The sequence below is a fragment of the Lissotriton vulgaris genome, chromosome 10, assembly GCF_964263255.1.
Source record: "Lissotriton vulgaris chromosome 10, aLisVul1.2, whole genome shotgun sequence".
NCBI lineage: Eukaryota > Metazoa > Chordata > Amphibia > Caudata > Salamandridae > Lissotriton > Lissotriton vulgaris.
In genome coordinates this window covers 998,561,891-998,575,156 of record NC_141698.1, presented here as the reverse complement: position 1 = coordinate 998,575,156, position 13,266 = coordinate 998,561,891, and the positions used below count along the sequence as shown (strand labels likewise).

General features: G+C 52.8%; 1 protein-coding gene across 2 annotated transcripts in view; it reads left to right on the top strand.

Moving 5' to 3' along the window:
* HDAC8 (histone deacetylase 8) overlaps nucleotides 1-13,266 on the top strand; it is a 673,568-nt gene that overhangs the window by 555,993 nt on the left and 104,309 nt on the right. The gene's annotated exons all lie outside the window — the stretch shown is intronic.

Genomic DNA, 13,266 nt, shown 5'->3' with positions numbered 1-13,266 from the left:
TAAAATTGTTGTTGATCTGTTTCTCCTTGGGAATTCTGTACACACCACATGTAAAGGTGTGATGTATTGGCCTCTCTTTCAGATATATTTTTTTTGGCACAGCACACAAGATTTTTGCAGGTTGCACAATCTGAAAGAAACACGTTAGTGTTAGATTCCTTACCTTAGAATATCCCCAGGCGTCAGTCTGGATCCGGAAACTTTTGCGTAGCAGTACCCCTGCGCGTCGGTAGGTGTCGTCTGCAGGCGTCCCCTGCGGCTCCGCGTCCGTCGTCGGCGTCGTGCGCCGTGATGACGTCGCTGGAGTATATAGACGCCGCCTCCGCGCGCTGACGTCAGTTCTTCTTTTTTCCGCGCCAGTGGACGCAGATCTGAAGAGCAGTACTCCGGTCTTTGACCAAGTTTTTTCGAATTGTTATTTACACTCTTGTGCCTGTTAGGATGCCTGGGTTCAAGCACTGTGATGACTGTGAGCGCACGATGTCGGTCACGGACCATCACCGCCTCTGTCTCCGGTGTCTGGGCCCCGACCACGACGTGGACTCCTGCGTCGACTGCCGGGCCCTCACCAACAAGGCTAGGCGGGAGCGGTCCCGCAAGCTACTGGAGCTCCGGGTGTCGGCCCCACGTCGGGACCGGGAGCGGTCCCGGTCCGGCCGGAGGTCGAGAGAGCGTTCGAGGGAGCGGTCGCGGAGCCGCGCGGAGCGTTCCGGAAGTCGACACCACTCGTCAGGCTCATCAGGTAGGAAGCACAAGAAGTCGGGGCGTCGTCATCGTACCCCCGACTCCCCCCCGACGCTCGCGCGATGCGGCCGGGGGCTCGGGTGACCCCAACCCTGCGGCTCCGCGTGAGTCGCCGGCGCGGCCTGCCTCATACCCTCCGGTCCCTGGGCACGGCGCGACGCCTGAGGAGATCGAGGCGTTCCTCATGGCCATGAGGGCGCTCGGTTCTCCGACTGGGCCTACGGTGCCTTCGGGCCCAGTGCCACCGTCTGGGGGCCCTGGTGGTTCGGGTGTCCCTGCCTCGGCGCCGTCGGGTGCTCCGGCCCCGGCGCCGCCGACGGCTCCGACCCCGGCGCCGCAAGGGCCTTCGGGATCGGCGCCGGCTGGTCTTCCGGCCTCTCCGGCGCCGTTACCATCGGGGTTACCCCCGACGCCGTCCCCGCGCGGCGCCGGTTCTCCGGTGCCGGCTCCGGCCGGCAACGGGGCTCCGACGCCGGCTCCGGGCGGCGCCGTCCCCTTACCTTCCCCGACGCCGGACGCGGAGTCGGACCGGCGTCGCTCGACGCCGGGCTCGGCGCCGGTGGGGTCCGTGGACCCCGAGGAGCCGGTCTACATCGTTGACTCCGAATACGGAGAAGATGAAGAGTTCGGTGAAGGTTGGGAGGGGTCCGAGGACCCTCTGTCACGCGAGTGCCAGTATGACCCGGACTGGACAGGTGACTTGGGGGATGCCAGTGGTCTGGACGACTCTCCTAACCCTGGTTTGATCTCTCCTCCTTCCGTGGCATCGGTGGAGGGAGCTGCATATTCAGTGGTGCTGATGAGGGCTGCCAAGGCCTTACACCTTGAGCTCCCCGTCGCGGCCGTGAGGCCTAACATCCTCACTGAGGTCTTCAAACCGCAGTCATGCCCACAGGAGCCACTGCTGCTGTTTAATGAAGCCTTGTCAGACGTTCTGTTGGGCACGTGGTCCAGGCCCGCTTCAGGTGCGCCTGTTGATCGGAACGTGGCCAGGTGCCACCGTCCTTGTCCGGACGACCCCAAGTTCCTGTCTACCCACCCCACTCCTGAGAGTCTGGTGATCCAGGCCTCGACCTCCCAGTCCGCATTCCCGTCGGCCCCGCCCGACCGGGAATCCAAGAGGTATGACCAGTTTGGCAAGAAGGTCTTCTCGTCCATTAGTTTGGGCCTGCGGTCTTGCAACACCGCTTGCCTCTTGGGCCGCTACACCCACTCTGTGTGGGATACGGTCGCGGAACTGCTGCCAGAATGCCCCATGGAGGTGCGGGCAAAGCTCGGTCAGGCTGTGGCTGAGGGCCGAGATGCAGCGAAATATTCGATACGGTGTGGTCTTGATACGACCGACTCGCTGGGCAGAGCTATGTCAACGACAGTGGCGATTCGTCGCCACGCCTGGCTGAGATCCGCCAACTTCTCGGCTGATGTCCAGAATACATTAATGGACATGCCGTTCGATGGCTGTCACCTGTTCGGTGACAAGGCGGACCACGCGCTGGAACGCTTCAAGGACTCCAGGGTCACGGCCAAGTCCTTGGGTCTCTCGACCCAGCGTCAGCAAACGGGTTCGTTTCGTCCCTTTCGTGGCCAAGGAAGGGGCGCCCCCACACGTGCTGCCAGCCACGCGCCGCAACAATCCTTTCAACGCGGTGGCGGCCGTGGAAACCGCCGTGGTGGCGGTCGGGGACAACGGCGGGGTCAGACCACACCTCCCCCCGCAGCATCTGCCTCAAAATCCTCCTAGTCCGTGCTTTCGGCCCCATGTGACGCCAGTGGGTGGCAGGGTTCGCCATCACCACGCTCACTGGCGCACGATCACTTCGGACAGGTGGGTGCTGCAAATCTTCCGAAGGGGCTACTCCCTCCCCTTCGAGACCACTCCTCCAGCCATGCCACCGCAGAACCACCGTGTGTCGGGGGACCACTTGACACTTCTGCAGGAGGAAGTTACGGCCCTCTTGGCCAAGGGGGCCATCGAGCGCGTTCCTGGGCCAGAAGTAGGGCGTGGTTGCTATTCCCACTACTTTCTGGTGCCCAAGAAGGACAAGGGGGGCCTACGTCCTATCTTGGATCTAAGGAACGTCAACGGCTTCCTCCGGAAGGAGAAGTTCAAGATGTTGACGTTAGCTCAGGTCTTGGCTGCTTTAGACCCGCAAGACTGGATGGTAGCGTTGGACTTGCAGGATGCGTATTTTCACATCCCCGTCCTGCCGGCCCACCGGCGTTACCTGCGGTTCACGGTAGGCCGTGGTGAGTAGGCAGTGGCAGTGTCTACAGCCACTGTGCTCGGCGCTGAGATTTTTAATTGCGTGTGTTGCGCTTTTAATTTCTGCATTTGGAAAACTTTAATTTTGGGGTCAATTGCAGGCTTACCTGCTAGAGCGGACGCTGGGGCTGTTCTCTCCACTCCTTCCCGCCCTGGTCCGACGCGGTGACTAGCACCGTTGCGCGGAGGGCGTGGAAGGTCGAGACTGCCAATTCCGGTGAGCGGGGGAGACCGGTTAGCGGTCTAGTGATCCTGAGGCACTCGCTCTGGGGCATATAAGGCACTGGAGGAGCCGGCTCGCGTGGTGGTGAGTAGGCAGTGGCAGTGTCTACAGCCACTGTGCTCGGCGCTGAGATTTTTAATTGCGTGTGTTGCGCTTTTAATTTCTGCATTTGGAAAACTTTAATTTTGGGGTCAATTGCAGGCTTACCTGCTAGAGCGGACGCCGGGGCTGTTCTCTCCACTCCTTCCCGCCCTGGTCCGACGCGGTGACTAGCACCGTTGCGCGGAGGGCGTGGAAGGTCGAGACTGCCACTTCCGGTGAGCGGGGGAGACCGGTTAGCGGTCTAGTGATCCTGAGGCACTCGCTCTGGGGCATATAAGGCGGATGTTAACAAGGCAGCGCAGCGGACGAGCGCAGCGGGCGCGTCGAAGGCCAAAGTCGAGCCCGTCTGCGCCCGTCCGCGGCCGACTGCGGGCTAGGGCGATAACCCCTGGCCGTAAGATCTACTGGGATAAGGATCAACTCCTTGGCTTCCGTCCTCGCACTGCCTCCATATGTATGCACGGCATGACGAGTGACGAAAGGGTATGTCCTCACTGTGGTTTCCGTTTTACTACCCTGCTGCGGAATACCACGGAGAAGGCACTTTCCTGTGGTCTCCTTAATGTAAGGTCATTACGTAAACATAGACTTGACGTTTTCGAGCTGATTACAGATAAAAAGTTCGATCTACTGTTTCTTACGGAAACTTGGTTAGACCAGTTTTCAGACTCGGACATTATCGAGGCCACGCCGGAGAACTATTCTTGGGTCAGGCAGGATAGGCCAGAGGGGGTGGGGGGGGGGATTGCTATTATTTTTAGGAAAACTCTGGGCTGTTGCCTAGAGCGCACGCTGATTGTGGAGAGTGAGGCGGGAGTTTTCACAATTCAAATCAACGGGGGCACGACGATCAAAGGCTGTCTGGTATATCGGCCGCCAGGGGCTTGCACAAAGTTCAGGGAGAGCCTGCTAGAAAGCCTCATGGAGGCTACCCTACGCAGGGACAAATTTCTCCTATTAGGAGACCTGAACTTGCATCTAAACTGCCCAGAGGACACAGGGGTTAAGGACTTCTGTCGGGATATGCTAGCTCTTCAACTGGAATTGAAGCTATCGGACCCCACGCACCGCCAGGGACACCTTTTGGACCCGGTTTATGCTAACTGGGGAGGTGTGGAGGTGTCCGGTATAGAGCCTATCCCTTGGACAGACCACTTTCTGGTGGCATTCTCCATACAGAGCTTAAAAACCAACAAAGCTAGTCAGGCACCCCCTAATTATCTCAGGAGGAAGTGGGCCAAATTCTCGGTGGAGGATTTTAATCAAGCCTTAAGTAGGGATGGTCAGCCTGGGGGCGAAGACATAGAAACAGCGGTTTCTAACCTGAATCAGCGCATCATTGAAGCGCTTGACCAGACAGCCCCACTCTGCCGCACATCTACCTGTGCTCGGAAAGAACGTTCAGCCCCATGGTTTAGTGGTGAGCTGAGGCTAACAAAGGCGGACTGTAGGCGGGCAGAAAGAGTCTGACAACCTGGCTAGGGAACTGTTTTTGGAAAAAAAAAGTCTAAGGCAGCCTACTATGCAGGACAAATCCTGGGGGCGGAAAATTCGGCCAAGGAACTCTTCGGCATCTACAAGTCTCTGACCTCAGTAAATTCACCCACAGAGCCGGAGAGTTGCTCAACTGAGTCATGTGACCGTATTGCCGAATATTTCTCCGCTAAAGTCGAGAAGATCTACTCGACTTTCCCTAATCCGCCGACAGGGATTGACTTTGAGGTGGCACTGGGGGACACGGAGACGGCAGGGCATCTTACAAACTTCCGCACCCCCCCTTTTGAGGAACTAGTAGTGGTGTGTCGCTCTGTCAAATCAGGGTCCCCGTGGGACCCGGTGTCACCCAAACGTTTGGCGGATAGCCTGGAAGTTCTGGAGCCTTATATGAGGCACGTCCTGGACATCTCTTTCGGATCGGGAAAGTTGCCTGAGGGGTGGAAACAGGCGGTGGTACTCCCGCTCCGGAAGAAACCCCACTTAGGCTTCGAGGTATTAGAGAATCTGAGGCCCATCTCACTCCTGCCTTTTCTGTCCAAAGTGGCGGAAAAGGTGGTTAATACCCAAATTATGAAGCACGTGGAAGAGACGGGACTGCTCCACGCGACGCAGTTTGGCTTTAGGCCACGCCATTCGACCGAGTCCGCCCTTCTTATGGCTACGGAACATCTGAGAGAGGGTGTGGATGCAGGCCAAACTATGGCTTTGATCCTGTTGGACCTCAGCGCGGCGTTCGACACTGTAGCTCACAACATCTTGCTACAGTGTCTGAACAGAGGTGGCATCTCTGGCACCGCGCTGAGATGGATCCAGGACTTCCTCAAGGGGAGAAGCTTTCGAGTCAGGCAAGGAGACTGCTATTCAAGGGGGGTGCCCCTGGGCCAAGGCGTGCCGCAGGGTTCGTCATTGAGCCCGACCCTTTTTAATATGTATGTCGCGCCTGTTGCCTCGATTGTGGAGAGTCATGGTCTCCAATTGGTTTCGTATGCCGACGATACGCAGCTGGTGATCTCCCTATCGCACGCGCCCTGTCTCGCTGCCGATGGCTTCCGGTCGTGCATGAAAGATCTTGCCGAGTGGATGGCTATCAACTGTTTGAAGCTTAATGGCAGCAAGACAGAGGTGCTGGTGGTGGGGAGAGCCCAGTCTGCTTGGTCGTCGGCATGGTGGCCTTCTTGTCTTGGACCAACCCCAACCCCCTGCCAAGAGGCACGCAATCTGGGGGTGTGGTTTGATGCGGGTCTTACTTTTGGCCCCCAGATCAACCGGGTGGTGGGAGTTTGTTTTGGGATTCTGAAGAAATTGAGAAAGGTCCTTGACTTACTCCCGATTGATGCCCGTCAAACCCTGGTTCATGCTCTGGTGACAGCTAGGTCGGACTATGGGAACCTGCTGTACCTGGGGGCTCCAGAAAAAAGCATGGCACGCCTGCAAGTGCTGCAGAATGCGGCAGCACGTTTGATTCTCAGGCTGCCCAAAAGGGCGCCTTCTAAGGCGGCCCTCCAGCAGTTACACTGGCTCCCTGTGAGGAGAAGAGTGGAATACAAAGCCCTCTGCACCTGTCACCGTATCTTGAATGGCAGGGCACCCGACCCTCTGAACAAACTGATCGAAGTGTACCAACCAACACGTGCGCTTAGATCTGCAGGGGGCGGTCTACTGAGGATCCCTAGAGTCAAGAAAGCCCGCATGGGAGGTAGGTCCTTTAGATGCCTAGCGGCAAATAATTGGAATAAACTGCCAGCGGACCTGCGCCTGGAACCGGAGGAAGCTAGGTTCCGAGCGAAACTTAAAACATTCCTTTACACGAAATAATTGTCCGCTCAGCTTCTGTGCTCCCTGCTCGCTGCCTCTCCCACTTTCAGCGCGTGGACACGCCGGTGTGCGTAACGCAGCGCTTTACAAGTGTCCCAATAATAATAATAGGCCAGGAGCACTTTCAGTTTATCGTGCTCCCCTTCGGTCTTACCAGCGCCCCACGGGTGTTCACAAAGGTGATGGCGGTGGTCGCAGCCCATCTGCGCAGGTTAGGGGTTTAAGTCTTCCCCTACCTCGACGACTGGTTGTTGAAGGCGGGCTCGCCCCAGACAGTCGTCCACCACCTTCAGATGACGGCAGACCTCTTGCACGACCTGGGGTTCTCCATCAATGTGCCGAAATCACACCTGTGTCCCTCTCAAAAGCTCCTTTTCATCGGAGCGGTTCTGGACTCGGCGCAGTTTCGGGTTTATCCTCCGGAACGGTGGGTCCGGGATATACAGGCTTTGATTCCCATCTTTCAGCCGCTATCCCGGGTTTCGGTCAGGTTGACGCTGCGGCTGCTGGGACTGATGGCTTCCTGCATCCTTCTGGTGCATCACGCCCGGTGGCGGATGCGGGCTCTGCAGTGGGACCTGAAGTTTCAGTGGGCCCAGCATCAGGGCAACTTGTCCGACCACGTCTTGATCTCGGAGGGCACTGCGAGACAACTGCAGTGGTGGCTTACGGACCGCGATTGGGTCAGAGGCAGATCCCTCTCCCTTCCCCAACCGGAGCACGTTGTCGTGACGGACGCGTCCCTCCAGGGCTGGGGTGGCCACTTGGGAGAGGCAGAGATCAGAGGCATCTGGTCTCCGGCGGAGTCCCGGCTCCATATCAACCTGTTGGAGCTGCGGGCGATTCGTCTGGCACTGAAGGCATTCCTCCCCTTTGTCAACGGGAGTGTAGTGCAGGTGTTCACCGACAACACCACCGCCATGTGGTACTGCAACAAACAGGGCGGAGTGGGGTCGTGGACCCTTTGCCAGGAGGCTCTGCGCCTCTGGAAATGGCTGGAACGGCAGGGCGTGACTCTGACGGTTCAACACCTGGCAGGTTCTCTGAACGCCAGGGCGGACGAACTCAGCCGTCGGTGCTCGATGGATCACGAATGGCGTCTGAACTCGGACGTGGCGCGAGGCATCATTCTGCAATGGGGAGAGCCTTGGTTAGATCTATTCGCCACAGAAGAGAACGCGCAATGTCATCAGTTCTGCGCGTTGGAGTTTCCAAGACGGCACTCGCACGGCGACGCCTTTCGGCGCGAGTGGAGTTGCGGTCTGTTATACGCCTTTCCGCCTATACCACTTCTGCCCAGAGTGCTGAAGATGATCAGGCGCGACCGGGCCCAAGTTATCCTTGTGGCTCCGGACTGGGTTCGAAGGTACTGGTATCCCGAGCTACTCAGCATGTCAGTCGGTCCCCCGATCCGCCTGCCCCTTCAGGAGGACCTTCTGTCGCAGCAGCAGGGGACGGTCCTCCACCCGAACCTGTCCAGTCTCCACCTCCATGCTTGGAGATTGAGCGGCGGCAGTTGAGGCCATTTGACTTGCCTCCTGAAGTCTGTGATGTTATTCTGGCAGCCAGGCGTCCCTCCACTAAGTCGGTATACGCCTGTCGGTGGAACAGATTTGTGGCATGGTGCACAGCAAAGGCTGTGGATCCTCTTTCTGCCCCTCTTTCGGAGGTTCTTCTGTTTCTTCTTTCTCTTGCCCAGCAGGGCTCTGCTCTGGGCACTATCAAGGGCTACCTTTCTGCCCTTTCAGCCTTTCTTAGGCTTCCTGATCAGCCTTCTTTGTTCAAATCCCCGATTGTAACTCGATTCTTGAAGGGCATCACTCACATGTTTCCACCTGTTCCGTTTGTGATGCCTCAGTGGGATTTGAACCTGGTTCTGACCTTTCTGATGTGTGCTCCCTTTGAGCCCCTTCATTCTTGCCCTCTCCGTCTCCTGACTTTAAAGACGGCTTTCCTGGTTGCCATCACCTCTGCCAGGAGGGTGAGTGAGCTCCAGGCTCTTTCTGTCAAACCTCCTTTCTTGTCCATTCATCCTGACAAGGTGGTTCTGAGGACTAGACCTTCTTTCCTGCCCAAGGTTGTTTCGGCCTTTCACATCGGGCAGTCCATCACCCTCCCTTCCTTCTTCCCGCCTCCGCATCCTTCAAAGGATGAAGAGCGGCTCCATCGTCTGGACCCAAAACGTGCGCTTTCATTTTATATGGATCGCACACGCCAGTTCCGGGTGGATGACCAACTGTTTGTTGGCTACGTGGGTGCGAAGAAGGGACGGGCGGCCATAAACGGACCATCTCTCGATGGGTCGTTCTCTGCATCAAAGCGTGCTACTCTTTGGCTCGAAAGGAGCCTCCTGTTGGGCTGAGGGCCCATTCCACTCGGGCCACGGCGGCTACTACTGCCTTGGGCCGGGGAGTCCCTTTGCAGGACATTTGCCAGGCGGCTACGTGGGCCTCGCTGCACACTTTCGCGAGGCACTACTGCCTGGACAGTCAAGTCCGGAGGGAGGGCTTCTTTGGCCGTTCTGTCCTCCAGGACTTTCTGGTGTAGGAATGTATTGGTTCGTAGACCCACCACCGGGGTTAGTATTGCTGGGGTATCTATTCTAAGGTAAGGAATCTAACACTAACGTGTTTCTTTCAGATGAACAAGTTACTTACCTTCGGTAACGATATATCTGTAAGAAACATTAGTTAGTGTTAGATTCCTTACCGAACCCACCCATCCTCCCCGTTCTGCGAACTGATACCTAGGGTTAAGGACATCCCTTTCAGGGCCCTAGTTTTACATGGCACCAGTGTTGGTTCTCTCATGGCTCTGCGTCTCCTGGCGCGGAAAAGCTGTGTACAAAGAACTGACGTCAGCGCGCGGAGGCGGCGTCTATATACTCCAGCGACGTCATCACGGCGCACGACGCCGACGACGGACGCGGAGCCGCAGGGGACGCCTGCAGACGACGCCTACCGACGCGCATGGGTACTGCTACGCAAAAGTTTCCGGATCCAGACTGACGCCTGGGGATATTCTAAGGTAAGGAATCTAACACTAACTAATGTTTCTTACAGATATATCGTTACCGAAGGTAAGTAACTTGTTCATATGGTCCTTATTAGAGTGTGGCGGATGGGATACGTCATGAGTATCCCAACCGCCGTTGTACATGTGCGATAGGCTTTTATGCACTTGTAATACGGTGGCTGGGCCTCTGCAATGTGTTTGTGACAGAGTATTTCCTTTGCCAAACTCAAAATAAGAGTCTGTGTCTTTCCACTCTTTGTTTCAAAGAGATGGGGCAATGGTGATCACGTACCATTGGGGCAGGGCAATGAACAGAGATAAGTCAATATATCAGTGCAGTTCCCCATTTGGCCATTAGCCACTTATGTTTATCTACTGTGACACACTGACATTTCTAGCACCACTCGTTGTTTTTTCTTTTTTTTAATTACTGATTATTCAGGTGAAGACAATTTTTGTGGACAATCTGCCCCTTGAAAGAACTAAAACTTACCCATATCTTGGCATCACCATTGACGAAGAGTTCAAATGGAAAGAAGCAATCATCTCTCGTAAGTTATCACTCATAAGAACAGTGGGCGCTCTAAAAGCTTTCTCTCTCCGTCTAGGAAAAAGACCTCTGGCAGAGATGATAAAGATCTACAATGCAAAATGCATTAGCACGGCTATATTCGGAGCAGGAGTTTGGGGAATAACAAACGTCGAACAAATCCAGAAAATCGAAAATTCTTTCCTGAAATTCTTACTAGCTGTCCCAAAGAGCACGACTACCTTTGGCTGCCATTTAGAACTCGGAGTGGATCATATCTCAGATCTTATTAAGATCCAGCCCATAATGTTATGGCGCAGAATATGGGCCACGGACGAATGCCAGCTCACAAGAGCAATCATTGAGGACTGTATGAAACTAGAGCATATGAAAAAGATAAAATGGTTATGCTACGTAAAATCTTTCCTGGCAGATATTGGTCTTTCGAGGTTCTTTGACAATCCACAGTCAGTAACAGACATAGCGAAAAAAGAACTAAAAAAGCTATGCCTGTCCCACTTAACCCAATTACGGATGATGACAGAAATAGGTAAGCCATCAGTTCAACACTGCCTAATGATACAAACGGCTCCATCTATACAACCGTATCTGCAGCACGACCTGACGCAATTTGAAAAACTACTTCTCACCCGTTTCAGGTTCAATCTTTTTCATATTATGGTTTCATTCCCTTCTCAGAATATCTGGACACACAATACTACAGCGTGCCCTTGTGACTTTATTTCCCCTCAGTCCACAATTCATGTTCTTTTCTTCTGTAAATTTTATACGCCATTCCGTAAGATGTGGATTCTACCAATCTTAAAAGTAATGAAGGTCAGAAGATGCCGCCCAGCATACCTGGCGTGCAGTTTTTGGAAAACAGCTTAGTGTCAAAATCCGTGGCACATTACCTTAAAATGTGCCTCAGACATCGTACGAACTTATGAGAATTATAGAGCTGCCTTAAATATTGACCTTAGTAAATGCTCTGTCCTTTCTAAGAGAGACTAATTTTAACATACCATGAATTTTAACGTTTTTAATAGTTTTTTACTGTGTATATTTGTACTTTTATGGCTTTCATAATGAAAACCGAATAAAGTTGTTTTGAATTTGAATTTGAATTTATTCAGAAATCAAGCCTCATCTTGGACTTATTTAGTCCATTGCATATGTTAGTTTGTATTCATTCATCTATATCACATCACGAATTCAAAATTACAAACCCAACACTAAAGTGGTGAAAAGTGACTTTATATATTGTTTTTTCACCATAAAGTTACATATACATATATTTATTATTTCTTCCTATATACATTATCGTTTAAGACGATCAGACCCGAGACCCCTTTCACTTATCTATGGGCTCCATAAATGCAATCAATAAATTCCCAATTTGGGGCATCTGGGGTCTGTGTGTTGACAACAACATTTAGGAGGGATAATTTAAGAAATACGTGTTTTAGCCTTAATGGAGCTAGAGAACACCACACATGTTTTTAACACAAACTGGAGGTTTAGCAAACTAGCCATCTGATCTGTACATATGAGGAAATGAGAGAAGAGGGCACAGCAGTTAGAATAACTTCACATGTTATGGATTCAACTTCAGAATATTGAGTGACGGACACCAAGAATGACTGCTGAACAGGCCGTCGGGCGAGTTGAAGAATGAACAGATTGCAGGAGGTTCGGCTGTGTCATGACTGAAAAAGAGTTGCAATGCATATCATCTGTATATATATATATATAGCATTATGAAGCCCTTGTTAAAGGGGTTCCATATATACTGCCAGTTCTGTGCGCCCTCTGAATAAGAGGTGCTAGTTAATGGTGTCTGAGGCAGTAGACTAATCAGGCAGAATCCGTGCCCACACACCACCATCATTGACCCCCATCGGAAGTCAGCAGGGACCGCAAGCACAATAAATTCAGAATTCTGCATGCGCAACCTGCCTAGACAGTATCCAGAATATTATGAGTTTCGGCAAAATTCTGGTGCTAAGTTGTCACCATCTTCTAAAGTAATGTGTGTAAGAGGGAAATATGGTTAACGTGTACTTTTATCGTTGGATCCAGGTGAGGTTTCTTCATAAAAGGTGAGATCAGTATTGACCGTGATCAGGAAGCAGTTTAGATGGTGCCAAAGGGAGCTGTTTAGCAAGGCACAGAAATGGCCAGCAATAGGGGCACCCACATGTTTAACTGTGACTGGATGGAGGGCCAAAGTAGTAATACAATTACTGGACGCTGTTGAAGTTTTACCCTCATAACGGTGAGATTAGCTAATGAAGATTCTGCGGCACCACTAGGAGTTTGAAGATAAAAATCGCCCACATGGTAATAAATTACTAAGAGGTGGAAAAGAAAATCAGGCATGTTGTTCAGGTTATTTAGAGGTATATCATGTGATCTGTGTAAAAGGACTACATACAAACGAGTACTCTTAAATTTAGGAGCAGCTATTAAGGTTTCACCAAGAGCGTTCATAAGGTTGGAGAGGGCTTTGATCACGGTTAGGACAAGTTTTGAGTGACAAATAATTGTCACTCCTTTTCCCCTGACATGGTCGGAAGAGCGATCAACATGGAAAATCATGAACTGATTATGTAAGGGCAGAGGCACTATCAACAGTTAGCTCCATATCTTTAAAGCAAGGTGTGGCAATCTTATTTTTTTTTTTTTTTTTTTTTTTTAAAAAGCACTTTAATTTCAAAACTATGCTTAACACCTGACGGCAGAACTCCTGGCCTTCAGATGTCTTCTCAAAATTTGGCTCTTCGATCAGTAGCAGCACCCGTACAGCGCCTTGAGACCCTCGCGGGTATGTAGCGTGCTTACCAAATGTCTTGATTCATTCATTCATTCATTGATGGGGCGTTTAGTGGAATGGCTCTAAGTGATGGACACGTTTTAGACAGTGTGTGCTTAAGAGTGAATGCATCCTGGAGGTAAAGTCTTTCAGCTCTTAAAGAGTCACTTAACAATTGAGACTGAAGAGTTTGAGAGTGCAAGGAGTTGCTCAGGAGTATAACATTTTGTGTGTTGTGTCCTGGCCAGTCGAACTCAAGATGG